The sequence below is a fragment of the Canis lupus genome, chromosome 29 (assembly GCF_048164855.1).
Source record: "Canis lupus baileyi chromosome 29, mCanLup2.hap1, whole genome shotgun sequence".
Lineage (NCBI taxonomy): Eukaryota > Metazoa > Chordata > Mammalia > Carnivora > Canidae > Canis > Canis lupus.
This window is the reverse complement of record NC_132866.1, coordinates 29,999,005-30,014,159: the sequence shown is the minus strand read 5'-3', so window position 1 is coordinate 30,014,159 and position 15,155 is coordinate 29,999,005. Positions and strand designations below refer to the sequence as shown.

Here is a 15,155-nt window from a genome sequence, read left to right as displayed (position 1 = left end):
TCTTTTGTGAGTCTGCACTGATGTATTGGAATCTAGAATACTATATGGAATCACCAAACAAAGAGATCTCCAGGAGGCAAGGCTGGAGCAGAGACAGGTGGGGCCAAGAGGAAGCCAGATGAGGAACCTGGGAGGGAATGATCATGTAAAGGCAGTCACTCACCAGGAGCAGGCTGAGACCATGTAAGACCAGAGGGGATGCCTAGCAGAGAGGTGGAGCCCTGGCTCTGCTGGCATTTCCTCCTGCAGCTGGCAGTGGGGGTGTGTGGGCCCCAAGTGCATAGTCTTTCCTTCTGTGGGGTTCTTGTCAGTGTGTGCATGACCCAAGGAGAGAGCCAAGAGGGACTCCAAGGCTCCTGGCTTCCAAGCTCTGCCCAAGAAGAGCTGTCCTACCCTCAGGAGAGCTTTACTGTAACCAGGCAATTTAGCCTCCCAAGCAGTTGGACAGGCCCTGGAGATAATAAAGAAAGAAGGTAACAGAGTGGATCTGCAAAGCCTTTAATACACAGCATTAAAAGGTAATGGGAAAATCGATGGGCCTATACAACAGGGTCACCCCAACTGCCAGCAGTGCTGTCTTTAATGGGACAGTTGGCGCCCCAACCACTACAAGGCCACTGGGCAGGGACCCAGCCTGACCTCTTCAGAGCTCAGATGGCCTCCTGGACCCTGGGACTTCCTACTTGGATCAGAACCCTAGGGGCCCACCGTCTTTTCTTCCATGGGCACATCCCACTCTCCTAACCCTGGCCAAGTGACGTAATAATAGCTACCATTTATTATCACTTTCTATGGGCCAGGCTCTGGGCCAACAGTTTTCTGAATTGTTGCATTTAGTCCTTACAACTCTATAAATTAATTACTATTACCGGAGTCTGTATTTCACATATTAAGGAAAAGAAGATCCAGAGAGATGCATGTGTCCTTGATCGTTGGCTAGGAGACAGGGTGGTCGGGTCAACACAGATCATAGCACGTGAGCTGGAAAGGGTCTCACAGAACATCTGGTCTGACCCCTCAGGATGGAGGAGTGCAGCAACTTGCCCTGGATTGTACAGCTGCTCAGTAGAAAATGTGGGACTATAAAGCAGGTGTTCTACCTTTTAGTCCTGTGTTCTTTGTCCCCATTATATCATCCGATCATTTTCATCCACAAAGCACACACTCCACTGGCTTTGGACTTCAGAGTCATTCATTGTAATTAAAGGGATGGTCACTTAGGAATTGTTTCAATTCGATGCAAAGTTACTAAAGCCGTTCCCTGTGTTCTGGTGGAGCGGGGGTTGAAGAGCAAGGAGGTCTGGTTATTGTTCTTAAACAACAGCATCTGGCTGGGGATAGAAAAACACACAGACCTGAAACAACCTTAGAATAACTCTAAGACAACAAATAAGTAGGAGAGTAGGGGATGCTAAGCGGGCACACTGTGCATCGGGGACTTAACAGTAAAGGAAGGTAGCCTCCGCCAGAGGAGGCTGTGTGGGGCAGGTGCGGGTGGTGAGGCGCTTGGCCCCGGAGAGTTGGAATTAGAGAAAATGGGGAGGGGGCCTGTCTGGTGGCAGAAACTGCCGAAGTAAAGGCCTGTGGCTGGAGAGAACACAGCAGACCTGCAGGGAAGGAGGATTCACGCAGCTGAAGCAGGGAGATGTGTTTGGGGTGGCAGGGGACTTGGACTCCGTGCGGAAGGCAATGAGGAGCCAATGCAGATGGTTAAGCAAGGTAATGCAAGATGACAGCGATGAGCTTAGGAAGGTGGAACTGACGCTGGCCACCCTAGAAGGTCCGAAGGCTGGAGGACTGAATTCTAGGTAGGAGGGTGATGAAGGGAGCCTTCCAGGCAAGAAGCAGTGGTGGTAGTGGAGAAGGGTAAGAGGCCAGAAAGCAATCGAGGGGTGAAGCCCAGAGAGGCTGCAGCGAGGGGTCACGGGGGCTGGGGGCATGGGTTGAAGGAGAGAGGGTATCAAGGGGAATCTATGTGTTACAGACCCAAGAACCGGAGAGGAGGGTGACTAATGGGGTGGTTTGGGAGTTGAGTTAGGGGGTGTGGGGTGCAGGTGGGGAGGGAATTATTTGGGAGGAAGGATATCAGGCCACATACAGGAAGACCCAGGGAAGGGAAACAATTGGAAAAAGTAGCTTTCTTCTTTTGAGGGCCATTTTCTTTTGAACTTCTAATGGGAAAAGAAGTTTCCATTGTGGTTTTTATCCCTCCGAATGTTTCCTCCCCTTAAGCTCCCTTCAATGGGCTTGTGCTGTGAGCCAACGGAGTGGGGTTAGGGGCAGGGGCTCGGGGGCCCGCTCAGCCTTACCCACCTGGGGCCCAGGCAGTAAAGGGAATGCTCACAGCGTGGTCAGCCCCCTGGATGAGAGGCATGCAAAGTGCTTACCCAGATGCCTTGCACACATGTGCTCCATATGCGTTAGCTACCGCACGGTTATAAAACCAAGTTTCATATATGACTATGAACATGTGAACTGGTTCGAGCTCCCAGACCACCGAAATGGGTCGAGACTTCCATGGAATGTGGAAAGGAGGTGGAGTTGGAGGAAACGCTGTCAGCCTGGGTTAGCAGGAAAGTTTGAGGTAGCAACTTGCCCAAGCTCACCCAAGTGTCTCCTGCCCTGGTCTCCCAAGGGGATTGTGGAAACTGCAATTCCTGGGGCCTCTGTAGACTCAGAAAGTGGAAGCTTGGGGACAGGGCTTGGAACTGTGCTTTCAATAAACTCCACAGGTGATCCTAGAGCAAACAGAAGTCTGAGAACCTCATTTTATCTGCTAACGTGAATCTCCTTGGCAAGATCTCCAGACTATGTGATCACTACCAAAGTGACGGGGAGCTCACTCCTCCGCTGACCAGCTCATGGACCTCTTTGGAGTGAGTTCCTGGTTAATAAAGTGTCTCCCAGTCTCCTGACTCCCTAGGACAAATGAGAGGCAGAGGAGGGAAGAAAAGGGAAGTAGGATCTGGAAGCAGGGAAGAGAGGGAGACTGAGGACGCAGGAGACGACTGAGCCGGGGGCAGAGGATCGGCCGTCACTGGGGTGAGGAGAAGGGAGCGGTCAGAGCTGGCTCCCTCCCGGTGCAGTCACGCCAGTTATTAAAGGAAAGAAGAATGAGTCTCTGTATCTCGGTGGAGCAGGGCAAGAGTCATCAGCAGCTGTTATTAAAATCCTTTCCTCACCAGTGAAAGACACTTATCGCTCTTCATCAGCAAAGCTCTCTCTTTTTGAAAAGGAAAATCAACTTAACAGGTGGGGACTGTCCTTTCACTCCTCCTGTGAAAGCGTCCAAGGCGGCCTGCCTCCCGACAGCCCCCCAAACTGGTGTGGGGCTCACAGAGCACCCCCAGGTTAGCAGGAGAGAGATTCTGGGCCCGCAGTGCCTTGGCACTGTATTCACCAGTGGGACTCTTGCCCACTGCAGGGAATGTGTGGGTGGCAGCTGTACCTGATGCAGGGGTGCGGTACAGGGCGGACGGGATCCCTAAACAAGAAGTCCTCTGGGGGAGTGCTGCGGCGGCATAGCTGCAGGGGGCAGGGTCAGAGTTGAGCCCTGGGCTCCTGCTGGTGCCCCTGCACCTGCTCTCGACTTCTTCTGTCCCCCATCCCGCCAGAGGCATCTATCCTGAGCACCTCGCCACCTTGCTGACAAAAACTCAGAAATCACCCACTGCAGCAGAAAACCCACCACCAACTACACACTTTAGCTCAAGCCCTTAGCTCAAGGCTCTTCCAGTCGTGGCCCGTGGCCCGGGGAACCCTCCAGGTCTGCACTCGCCTTGCCCGGCCAGGCTGCAGGCTAGCAGCGCTAGTCACGATTCCCCAAACCCATGCTGCCCTTGCCTGCCTCCTTGCTTTTGCTCGAGGCGGAGGCGGTTGCTCTGCCTGTGATGCCTCTCTCTCTCTTCTCTGCCAGGTGATCCTCTTCGTGGCCCAGCTCAATGTCTCCTCCTCTGGGAAGCCTTCCCTGACCTCTCCAGGCAGAACTAATTATTTCTTCCTCCAGGCTCCCATAGCAGGCATGCTACTGTTTTAACAATTAGCGCACTATATTCTAGTTGCTTGTAATCCCTTGTTTATATCTGTCTCTCCTCATTATAGGAAGTTCTAGCAGGAAGGGGAGGGGGGCTGTATCTTGCTCCTCTTTGTATCCCTCACATAGTTCTTAATAAAAATACTAGCTAGCCTGTATTGATGGCCTATTCGGCACCCTGAAGGGCCTTCATATACATTATTTTGTGTAATCCTCCAGAGTGTTAAACCCATTTCACAGAAGAAGAAATTGAGGCTTGGGGAAGTGAAATGACCCGTCCAAGGACGCATGGTTAGTCGACAGCAGAATAAGTATTAGAAACCAGGACTGTGTGAGCTTAGTAAATGTTTGACTGACTAAATGACTCCCCTGTACCCCACCTCTGGTGCCAGCGGCTTCTTACGCAGACTGGCAGAGGTACCGTGCTGATGTCTAGCTCCTGAGCCAGATCCATTAATCCAGCCCTCCCTGTGTCTGTGTGCTCAGGCTTTCTCTGCCTCCAGGGCATCATACTACTTGCCTTGAAGGCTTTGTCCGCTCTTCCCCAGACAAGGCAAGGCCCTAGAGAAGAATCTTTGTCACCTTCCTGGAACCAGCCCTCATCACTCACCCACCCTCCCTCTCCCCCGTCCCGCAGTCCCTCCCCAGGCCTGCTCTGCAGTCAGCACTGCAGCTTCTGCAGCCTCCCTCCCTTGTCCTCGTCTAGCCCTGGCCTGAGTCCTGGAAACCCTGCACAGGATGGTGTTCTCACTTCCGGCCCCAGGCTTCATGGAACTTGGGAGAGGGACAGAGCTCCGGGCAGTTGTCACTACTTCTTCCTACACTGGGGGATGCAGGAGTAGATCGTCTCTTTTTAAGCCCCAGTTTGTAAGGCCAACTCCGATTTCATAGCTTTGTAAGAAGAGTACTGAGTGTTGTCATCTCTACAGGCCCCACAATTCCTGGCCCAGACCTGTGTGGGTAGGTAGATGCCCAGGAAATAGTAAAATGAATTCATGGAAAACACTGAGAACTTGCATGAATGATTTCCAGACACACCACTCTCCATCTCAATACATCTTAACATATCCTGCGTCAATCTTCATGTTGCTCCCTCTGGCTCTAGAAAGGATGGTGTCTCCTCACCCCTCCTCTCTCAACCTGACCCCTCCATCTCTGCTGTGCCCACCTCCTTGGAGGGCAACTCTCCCAACTGCCCTGGGACAGATCAGTGGGCCATGATGCTCTCCCCTCCACTATTTCCAGCGCTCTAGCAAACTGGATGGACCCCACTTTAAAGGACCAGCAGAATTTATCCTATTTCTGTATCTTCTTAACCCAAAGTAACGAAGTACCAATCATAGAGCAGAACCTGCCGTAGAAAAGAAATGTGGTTCAGTACCACCCCGAGGGGCACAGTCGAGGCAAATCACACCCGTGGTTCCCCAGTGCCTGTGACAGTGCCTGGCACATGGTTAAAGCTCAAGAAGTATTTGTCGGGTGAATAAATGAATGGATGGATAGCCATCGTGTTTGTGATACTTTTCTGTTCATTCCAGGTCTGTCTATCTCACTAACACTGCTGTCCTTCTAGCTCTGTTACTCCAGGGACCTCTCTCCACCCTCCCCTCACCCATACCTCCATCAGTTCTTACCTTTTTATCACCCCATGGCTCCCCCACCCCATTCTATAAAGCACCCAAAGGACTGCACAGCTCCCACCTACTCATTTCCATGAGAACAACCCTTCTCTTCCTGGGGTTTCAGCCTCTCCCCTCCTCTCAATTGCCCGAGTGCCCTTATCTCTTCTGTCTTGGCTCATTTCCCTACAAATCCGCACCGTGATGGGCTATTTCAGCAAAGAACTTGCCTCAGTCACCTGACCCCTAACTTCCTGACCTCCCATCCTACCCGTCTTTGGCTCTGAATGGCTCCCACTCTTTCTTTCTCTGCCAAGGGAGATTGCCTGAGAGCCCTGCAGATCAGCATCACTACAAATGCACGCTGCCTGCCTTGACAGCTTTTAAAAAATGTGTATTTAAACAATTTTATAAAGGGAAAAAAATCTCTTCGCCTCCTCGCACCAACTGTTTACATAATTCAGTGACCTTTTATGAACCATAGCATTGTATTAGCATCATTTTCCAGGGTAGAAATCAACTTATCCATCCTATTTCATCCTCTACCTTGTTCGCCTAACATTTTTCTGTACACTCTTTCTCACGTATTGACAGAGAACTCCTATTTATCATTTGAAATGGTTATATAATATTCCATCATATTAATGTTCCATCGTTTACTTAACCATTCCCCGATTGTGGAGCATTTGGGTGGTTTCCAGGATTCTCCTGTTATGAACAGGCAGCAATAAACATCTTTTTGCAAATAGTTTGTATTTCCTTTTCAGTTATTTCCATGGTGTATATTCCCAGAAGAGACATTATTGGGTCAAAGGCTACGAACACTTTTATGGCTTTTGTTGCAAGTTGCCAGACTGGCATCCAGAAAGACTATACTAATTTGCAATTCTCTGGTCCTTTTATTCATATTTTGTAGCTTCCTAATGAATTCCTACAAGGTTGTTCCAAATCTCCTGGGTTTGCCAGGGGCCTCCAGCCACCCTCACCCTCCAGACCAGAGGTAATTTTACTGAGAAAGTCACAGGCATGTGTCCCCGGCTTTCCTCAGCTCCCTTCCCCATCAAGATTTCTATTTTCACTCCAACTGATTTCTGAGGAAGAGGTGCCCAATTTCCTCCCAACAAACCTCCCTGCCTGCAGAGTGACCTCATTCCCTTCTGTCTCTTCAAAACCGTGCTGCATTCACTTTTCCACCCTTCACATCATCCATCTCTTCTGCTCTTTCTCCAGCCTACAGACATCTCGTCTCCCTTTCCCTAAAAGCCATAAGCAATTTCCATTCTCTCCCAAACTATTCTCTTCTTCTGTCACCGTCCATCTCTCAGAAAGGATGAGCTTCACATCACCTTCTCACCTGCCACATTCTTCTCTGCTTTTTGCCCTTTCATTAATGACCAACGCTCAACCGAAGCGGCCATCTTAAGGCCACCAATGATTTTCTCAAACAAGTGATTGTTGACTATTGTGCCCTTGGGAAATTCGCTCCTGTCTGGGGTGCCATGGCAGTGCAATTTCCTTAGAGCCCCTTCTTTCCTATTAATGTTGTACCTCTAGAAGTATCCGTTCTTGGACTTTTTAGTGAACTTCAAATTACTTCTGCCTCTTACTCTACAGCAGCCAGAAGAATTGGGTGGGAATGTGGGAATGATCCCATTCCCACCTCTAGTGGTAAGCAATGACTGATCTAAGGCCATGAGTAAAAACCCCTTCCTCCTACCACACTGATGGTTCAGGGGAAAGCAGACCAGAGCAATCAACATGTGGCACTTACGTGTGACCTATGGTGACTTGGTGAGAACAAAGCTCAAGACTTTTGTTTCATAGCTCAGAGAAGCCAGTTGTTTCTCTCCTCTTGGGTGTAAATGATAAAGCATATCAATCTAGTTGCTGATTGCTGTTGGCTACCATCTTACAACCTTGAAGCGATCTGGTATGAAGACGAAGTCAAAACACAGAATAGAGCAGAGTTTAGAGAACTGAAGTATAATGGATCCAGATCCCTGATGGTCAGCAGCTGGGATTTTTTAGCCACACAAGTCAATAAATTCCTTGTATTATTTAAATCATAATGCTTAAGGCTTTCTGTTACTTGCAATTGAAACTTATAACCATTAGAGCCCTCTTTACTAGTCTCCTTTTATGCTTTTTATCTCATTGCTCTCACCCATTCTAGCAGCTTCCACAATCACATCTATGTGGATGATTCCTCTACACCCCTAGCTAACCCCTGTCTCCTCATCTCCAACTCCAGCATTGCCAGCGTTTTGCTGAGTAGCTGTATGCAATCTATGAAGCTTTCATTTTAGCACCATCATTTAACACCACCATTTTCACCACCACCCAAGCCAGATCAGCTTCCTTTCTTCCCCATGTCTGATTGTTTAGTTGTGCTAGTTTGAAACTTTAGAGTTATCCACATACTCCTCTCCTTCACACCCCACAATCAACGATTACAGTCTTACACTTTCACCTCTGGCTGCATCCTCACCTTCGTTACCTCTCTTCCAAGTTGACTCTCTTCCCAGTTGGTCTTCTTGCCTCCTGGCTGCCCCAGCTGCTGACCACCCTACACAACACCTTTATCAGAAACGTCTTCCTGAAACCCCAAAGCAAGCAAATATTTTCAACGATTTTCCAATGTTTCAGATTTATACCAAATTTTGCATCCTAAATCTTTAAGTCTTCCCCTGCAGGGTCTCTCCTGATCTTTCTGATCTTATAATCCCATTACCTTCTCATTGGTGCCCAGGCACCTGCCAAAGTAGGCTGTTTACTATTTCTTTCACATCTTACTGCCAATGAGATGGATCCCACCTGGACCACCTTCCCTTCATATTTCACCCATTGAAATACTGCTTATCCTTTAAGACTCATCTCAAAAGACATTGCAATAAGGTATACTGTGATTTCTCCAAATAGATACATATTTCTTTTTTGAACCCCGACAATGCGTTACTCTTGTGGCACTCATCAAAATAGAAAAGTAGATTTTTAAAAATCTCTTAAGCACAGAGCGCAGGGTCTTGAAAATAGTAGGCACTTAAATAAATATGACATTAGCCCAAATCAAGGGGAACCTTATGGATAGGAGATGCTATAAGAAGGTGCCTGACAAGGAGACTCTTATTCTTTTATCCCCACCTCTTTTTTTTCTTTTTCTTTCTCGTATTCCAGCTAGGGATCTATCAAGTCAATAAGCATTTATTTGGTACTAACTATGTGCAAGTTAACCTTTGAATCTGGGAGTTGCTAGCTTTGAGCTCTTGCATCCTGGGATGATTCGGAGCCATGGTTCTCTAAGCATGGTCCATATGGATGTTCCTGGAAGGTGAGGGCTGATGGCTGTATGGCTATTAAGGCTAGTGGGGAAAAAACCCAATGGACTGGATCCTGGCCTGGATCTTTCACTAACTAGCTGTGTGACTTTAAACAAGTCTTTTCACCTCTCTGGGACTCTCTTGCTCCTTTACCTATGACACAATACAGTTAGGCTGCAGTGTTTCCCAAAGCGTGGACCTCAGAACACTTGCATCAGATTTACCCAAGTGACTTTTAAAACTCAAAATTAAAAAAAAAAAAAAAACCCTCAAAATTCCCTGGACTCAAGTCAGTCCTTTCACTGCTGAAAATGAATCTTTGGAGGGAGGGTCTAGGGGTCTTCAGTTGAGCAAGCCCTCCAAGTGATTCTTATTCCCACTCAAGTTAAACAGCTCTAGAATTTTTAAAATTACAAAGTTCCTTCTATTCTAAGATATGGGGATTACTGGATTAAGTAATGATTTCAATGATTTTGCAGTGAAGAGTAGAATGGATGAGTGAGTAATCCAGAGGGCTGCTTGCCCTAACAAAGTGTTGTGGAGCAAAAGGTTAGAGCATCCCTACTCTATGGTCTGCTACCAGGGTCACAGCCCTAGGGCCACACAGTCACTGCCTGCTGCCTGCGTGTCTGCTCATTTGCCTCCTTTCTTATCTATCTTATCTCCCTTTCCTTTCTTCTCTTCCTCTTTTCCCTTCCCCCATTTTCCCATCTTCCCTCCCTTCTTTCCTCTTCACTCCCTCCCTCCTTCCTCCTTTTCTTTTTCATTTTTATTTCCCATTCTTTCCAAAATCCCATCGGCACCCGGGTAAACACATCATTAGCCATACATTCATTTGCACTTACCTAATATACTTTTTTTTTTTTTTTTTATGAAGTCTTTCCGGCTCTTTCAATCAGATGTGAACATTTCCTGCTCAGAACTCTCAAAGCACTTTGAACCTCTCTTATGCCATTAATCATACTTTGCTGTGTAATATTTCTAGGTCTGCTCTATTGTAGGCCCCTGAGGAAAAGGCTGCTTTGTTCATTTTTATTTCCCCCTTCTACAGTGCCTAATGTGGAGCCTTGCACATGTTGATCATATTTTTGCATGTATGTAGTATATCTTGTTTAATAAGTATTTTCACAGACATTAGTGAATAGCAGATACTGAATAGGAATTTGCTGAATGGATCAATGAACGAATTCTTCTATTTTCCTTATCCTGGCTTTGAACTTGTCTTATCTCCTGTCTTAGAGGCAGACTTGTACTGTGGCAAGACCACTGAGCTTGGAATCAGAGGCTTGAGTTTGAAAGCTCTTTCTACCTTTTAATAGCTGGGTAGTTTGGGCAAGTTGTTTGACTTCTCTGAACTATGATTTTTTTTTTTGAACTATGATTTTTATCAATAAAGTACACATATAGAATGTCTTATTTTTAGGGTTGGAGATGATGAACTACAATTACTTGTGAAAACATCTGGCACATAGCAGATAATTTTAAAATACTCGTTAAATGAAATCTTCCCTTCCCCCAATGCTTCACTTCTATTAGACTGCCCCTTAGGGCAAACACTGGCTTTTCTAAATCTTTCCCTCCAGATTTGTATGCTGTATCTTGGTGCACTGCATATAAAGATGCACAGAGTATATTTTGTGGACTCTTAGAAATAGTGTGATAAGGTGAAATACATATGGGAAACACACAAGCTGAAATGAACAGACTGTATTTGTCAGGATTCTTTGCTGCAAGGTCTATAAGCCCAAGTCAAACAAGCCTAAAGAAAGAAAAAAAAAAAGAATTTATCGACTTCCATAAATGAAATGTTGTAGAATGGGTATGGCTTTAAACACTGCTGCATCCAGAGGTTACAAGACTAAAGTTAGAATCTTTCTAATTTCCCATTTCTGTGGCTTCATTCTGAGGCAGGATTTCTCTAGTTGGTGGGAAGGGTGGCTATCTCTGTGTCTGCATGCAGATCTCATGGAAGGATTCTCATTGACCCTGCTTGGGTCCTATGTCCACATATAGACCAGTCAGCAGGTCCAAAGGATGCAGTACTATGGCTGGCTCAGGCTGAGTCAGATGCCCACTTCTGTGGCCCATGGGGAAGGATGCAGTGGTTGACTGACCATAGGAATGAGGAGGTGGTAGTTCCTCTAAAAAAGAAGGGATGTCGACAGACAAAACTGGTTTAGTGACAAAGAGAAAATACATCCTTTTCCATAAGATGTTCAAAACTTCCTGCTTTGTGCTTTTTAAGGGGCCCAGCTTAATTCACTGTTATTAGGGAAAATGAAACCATTTTGAGTGTCTCTAAGCCTTAGGCTCAGGACTAAGGTCTAGGGTAAAGCAGCGTTAAAAAAACAAAACAAAACAAAACAAAAATGGAGCATCTGGGTGGCTCCGTGGTTGAGTGTCTGCTTTTGGCTCAGGTCATGATTCTAGGGTTCTGGGATCTAGTTCCACACCCAGCTCACCACAGGGAGCCTGCTTCTCCCTCTATGTCTCTGTCTCTCTCATGAATAAATAAATAAAATCTTTAAAAAACAAACAAGTGGGGGCAACTGAGTGGCTCAATTGGTTACGTGTCTGACTCTTGGTTTCCACTTGGGTCAGGTTGTGATCACAAGGTCATTGGGATGGAGCCCTGGCTCCAGCTCTGCAGTGGAGGTGGAGTCTGTCCTCTCCCTCTGCTCCCCCACCCCCACACTCTCTCTTTCTCTCTCTCTCTCAAATAAAGAAAATCTTAAAAACATAAAAATAAAAAAAAAAGGGAGACTAGGTTTGAAAATTCCCTGAGCGGACAAAACCAGTTGAGTCATACAAACAAAGCTCAATTTAGCTTATTTTGTAAGACTAACTTGACCTGGGTCATTTCTTTCTTATGTCTCTGAAAATGATAAGCATAACTGAAGCTGTTTCTCAAGGTTGATGGGAGGTAACCACTGACCACTTCCCTATCATGTAAGGAAATTCTATTTTAACCAATGCCTTTGAAGAATAAACAGTCACTGCTGTCTCACTACACATGCTGCTTTGTAACCATAAACTCCTGAGCCCTATTCCATGTTTTGGTTTGAGTGCTCCCAGTTTGCAAATTGCCTTTTTGGTGTGGGCATGATTAACTTTTACCAACGACTACTTTGGTTATTCATTGGTATTGCTTCTGGTATTTCTGAACTTTTGACATTCTATGGTGTGAGAAGTGGAATTTGAAAAAGACTCCCAATGACTTTGAGGCCCATGAGTGAACAGGTGCTGGTACCCACAGAGCCCATTGCACTCCCTGCTATCTTGCTGCCCCTGGGATTCAAGGGTAAGTCTCTCTTGGATCCAAGCTCCACTCTCTGACTATATCGTGAATTTTGTTTGTCAAAACCTTCTTGGTAAGTCATCCTATTTTGTTTAAAAGGCTTTGTTTAAAGGTTTCTGTGTTTTGGAATTGCTGTTGAAAAACAGCCGTTCATGGCCCTTCATAGTTAAGACATCTTAGGAAAATCTTAGGAAATCTAAAGGCAGAGATGGGTTCCACCTGTTCTGTGGACCAAATTCTTGTGTCTTTTTGGAAAAATGGGTGAACTTTTGGAATTGTAGTGGCCACTTTGGGGAAACTTTCACTTAGATAAGTTTACCTTAAGGAGCATCCTTTAAAGAGAAATTCTAAACCTCTCAGAGACAACAAAATGCATTCTCTGATTGGTTTGCAGAAGCTTCTAAAAGACAAAATGACTCATAAGCAGCCCTAGAAGGATCTTGATGGCATGCAAATAAAAATTTTTTAGTGAAAACTCTTTGGCCATCGGAATACGTACTCTTAACTTAATCTATCTGCCTGAAACACAATTTGGATACGATTATTCTTTTAAGTTTTTTGTCTGAGACATGGTTAAAAATTTTAAAACAATAGCAATAAGGTCTGATATATCCTAGTATAATGTTTTCAATCATAATTCCAGCTATTATCTTAAAATATTATACATCACAAAAACATCCTAATTTAGTTGGTGATTGCGTCATTTGTGTGTATGTGTGTCTATATCTGTGTGTATGTGCACTCTCATCAGATCTTTAACCATGGCCATTTTTAAGTCTTTTTTTGTTGTTGTTGTTATTTATAGACAGCTTTGCTCTGATGCTTTTGCAGAAGTGTTCCTGCAAAAATGCCTCATGTTCAAAAAGATACATGGAAAAGACCCTGACAAGTCTTCTAAAAAGTAGGTTTCTGATTAACTTTAAGATCGTTCACTAAACTGGGTAAGAATTTCTAAAACTTTTATGGAAAACAGATTGATTCACAAAGCTATTAATCCAAGATGAAGCAAAAACAAGAATTAATTGCATAACATTGAATGAACTGATGAACATGATTATAATTTTTATGACTTCATTCAAAACATTATTAGTTCTTTAATGTACTGTTTTCTAGACTTAAGGACCTTTTTTCCTCCCCTCTTTAAACTGTGTATACCTTACAGCAATTTGGTAAAGTGTATCTTTGCAACAAAGGTTGAAACACTTATGTTTTTCTCTCTATCTGATCCATCCAGAATTCTGAAACTCTTATTAAATATTCTTCTTTTTTCATGATGGTATATGTATTTGTATAAGTTCAGTAAGAATCTATTATCCTTGTTACGAGACACAATTGAATAAGTCCTAAGTTTGGCTTCCAAGCTTTGAGAAGCTTTTGAAAGTCCAATCTGAGATTCCTTATGAAAAGTTTGAGCAAAGCAGTTTTAAAAGAGCCTATATTTACAATCAGTATTCTTGCTGTGCTTATGTAAATAATCAGGCCAAATTTATTGAAACTAGACTTAATTTGCAAACAAAGTAGCCTTACTTTGGTTATCTTTGATAGAAATGGGGATGATTATGGAGAGAAAAATTATGTTTCAGTAACGTGCCTTTGTGGATATCAGATTCGATTACTGCTAATTGTCTTTGAGGTTTTGTTTTCTAGCTGTAAACTGGACTGGATCCTAAATTCTTCAGTTTCTTCTAACATTTGGCTAGAACTCTCCAAATTAACGTTTCCAATTTTCTCCCACTCTTTGAACTTGGAATCACTATGAAACTAAAACTTTCCCTTTCGTGAAGCCATGCAACCTAAAGCTGGACAATCTGATGTAAACTTCAAGGAAATCACTGCAACAGCTCATGTGTGGACAATTTTCATGCCTGTGGCTATGTGGCTGCTCAGAAAGATCACCAGAGACATTGACGCTGTAAACCAGGAAAATTTGTCAGATTGCCACTGCCTGCCCTCGCTCCATCTGAAGATGCTTAGAACCTGACATCTAGAAATCTCCATTGGCTACTGTCCAAATTTGGAAACTGAATTTATAATTTTCTCAAACTATTAACCTTTGTTTTTCTTATGTTTCCATAGGATTGCCTCTCGTTAAATCACCTGATTGCTCACATCATGTAGAGGCCTACCTAAAGTGGAAGCTTACCTGACAGCACCCCCAAAAGAAAATGTCCTCATGTTCATTCTGTCCTGAGTAGTCACCAGGATATAAGTTTGCTAATGTAGCATGTTATGCCTGTGTAAATAATTTTAAAAAAATCACAATATGCTTGAGTTATTTAATTGGTTAAATCTTGGCTCCTGGGGAATCTCTGCTCTGGGGAATTTCTCAATCCTTGGCTCTTGTTCTCCTCATAGTCATCATATTAACCTCTCTGGTGTGTTACAGACTCTTGAGGGTTTTAAATGCCAGGCGGCAGCCACTTAAAGGCCAAATGGTATCCATCAGGCTCGGAGAATTGGATGAAATCAAAAATAACCACAAGTGATATAGACAGTGGCTGCATGGCCTTCTAGCCTGACAACTCAACTCGTGGAAACACTGAATGTGTGACTCTTGGATCTGATTACATCAGGGGTGTTACCTGAGAATAGTGCTCTATTGGTTGGTCATGCTCTCTGAGAGGGGAGAATTGTTAAAATAAAAATTAGATGGAGACCACCTTTGAAAATTCCCTGAGCAGACAAAACCATATGAGTCATATAAACATAGTTCAATTTAGCTTATTTTGCAAGACTAACTTTTTTTTTTAAAGATTCTATTTATTTATTTATGAGAGACACACAGAGAGAGGCAGAGACACAGGCAGAGGAAGAAGCAGGCTCCCTGCAGGGAGCCTGATGTGGGACCGATCCCAGGACCCTGGCATCATGACCTGAGCCAAAGGCAG

The 15,155-nt window shown here is 44.8% G+C and overlaps 1 long non-coding RNA gene across 11 annotated transcripts; it reads left to right on the top strand.

Moving 5' to 3' along the window:
• The first annotated feature begins 52 nt into the window (after window positions 1-52).
• LOC140621037 (uncharacterized) lies at window positions 53-15,026 on the top strand. Of its 11 annotated transcripts, none has more exons than XR_012020769.1 (5): window positions 53-518; window positions 2,733-2,876; window positions 3,917-4,324; window positions 13,073-13,168; window positions 14,344-15,026. It is a non-coding gene; the product is annotated as an uncharacterized lncRNA (long non-coding RNA). The 11 variants fall into 11 exon arrangements; XR_012020770.1 differs by lacking the exon at window positions 3,917-4,324 and adding an exon at window positions 6,569-6,652 and having other exon boundaries at window positions 14,344-15,015; XR_012020762.1 differs by having other exon boundaries at window positions 2,733-3,350; window positions 14,344-15,002.
• Window positions 15,027-15,155: the final 129 nt, after the last annotated feature.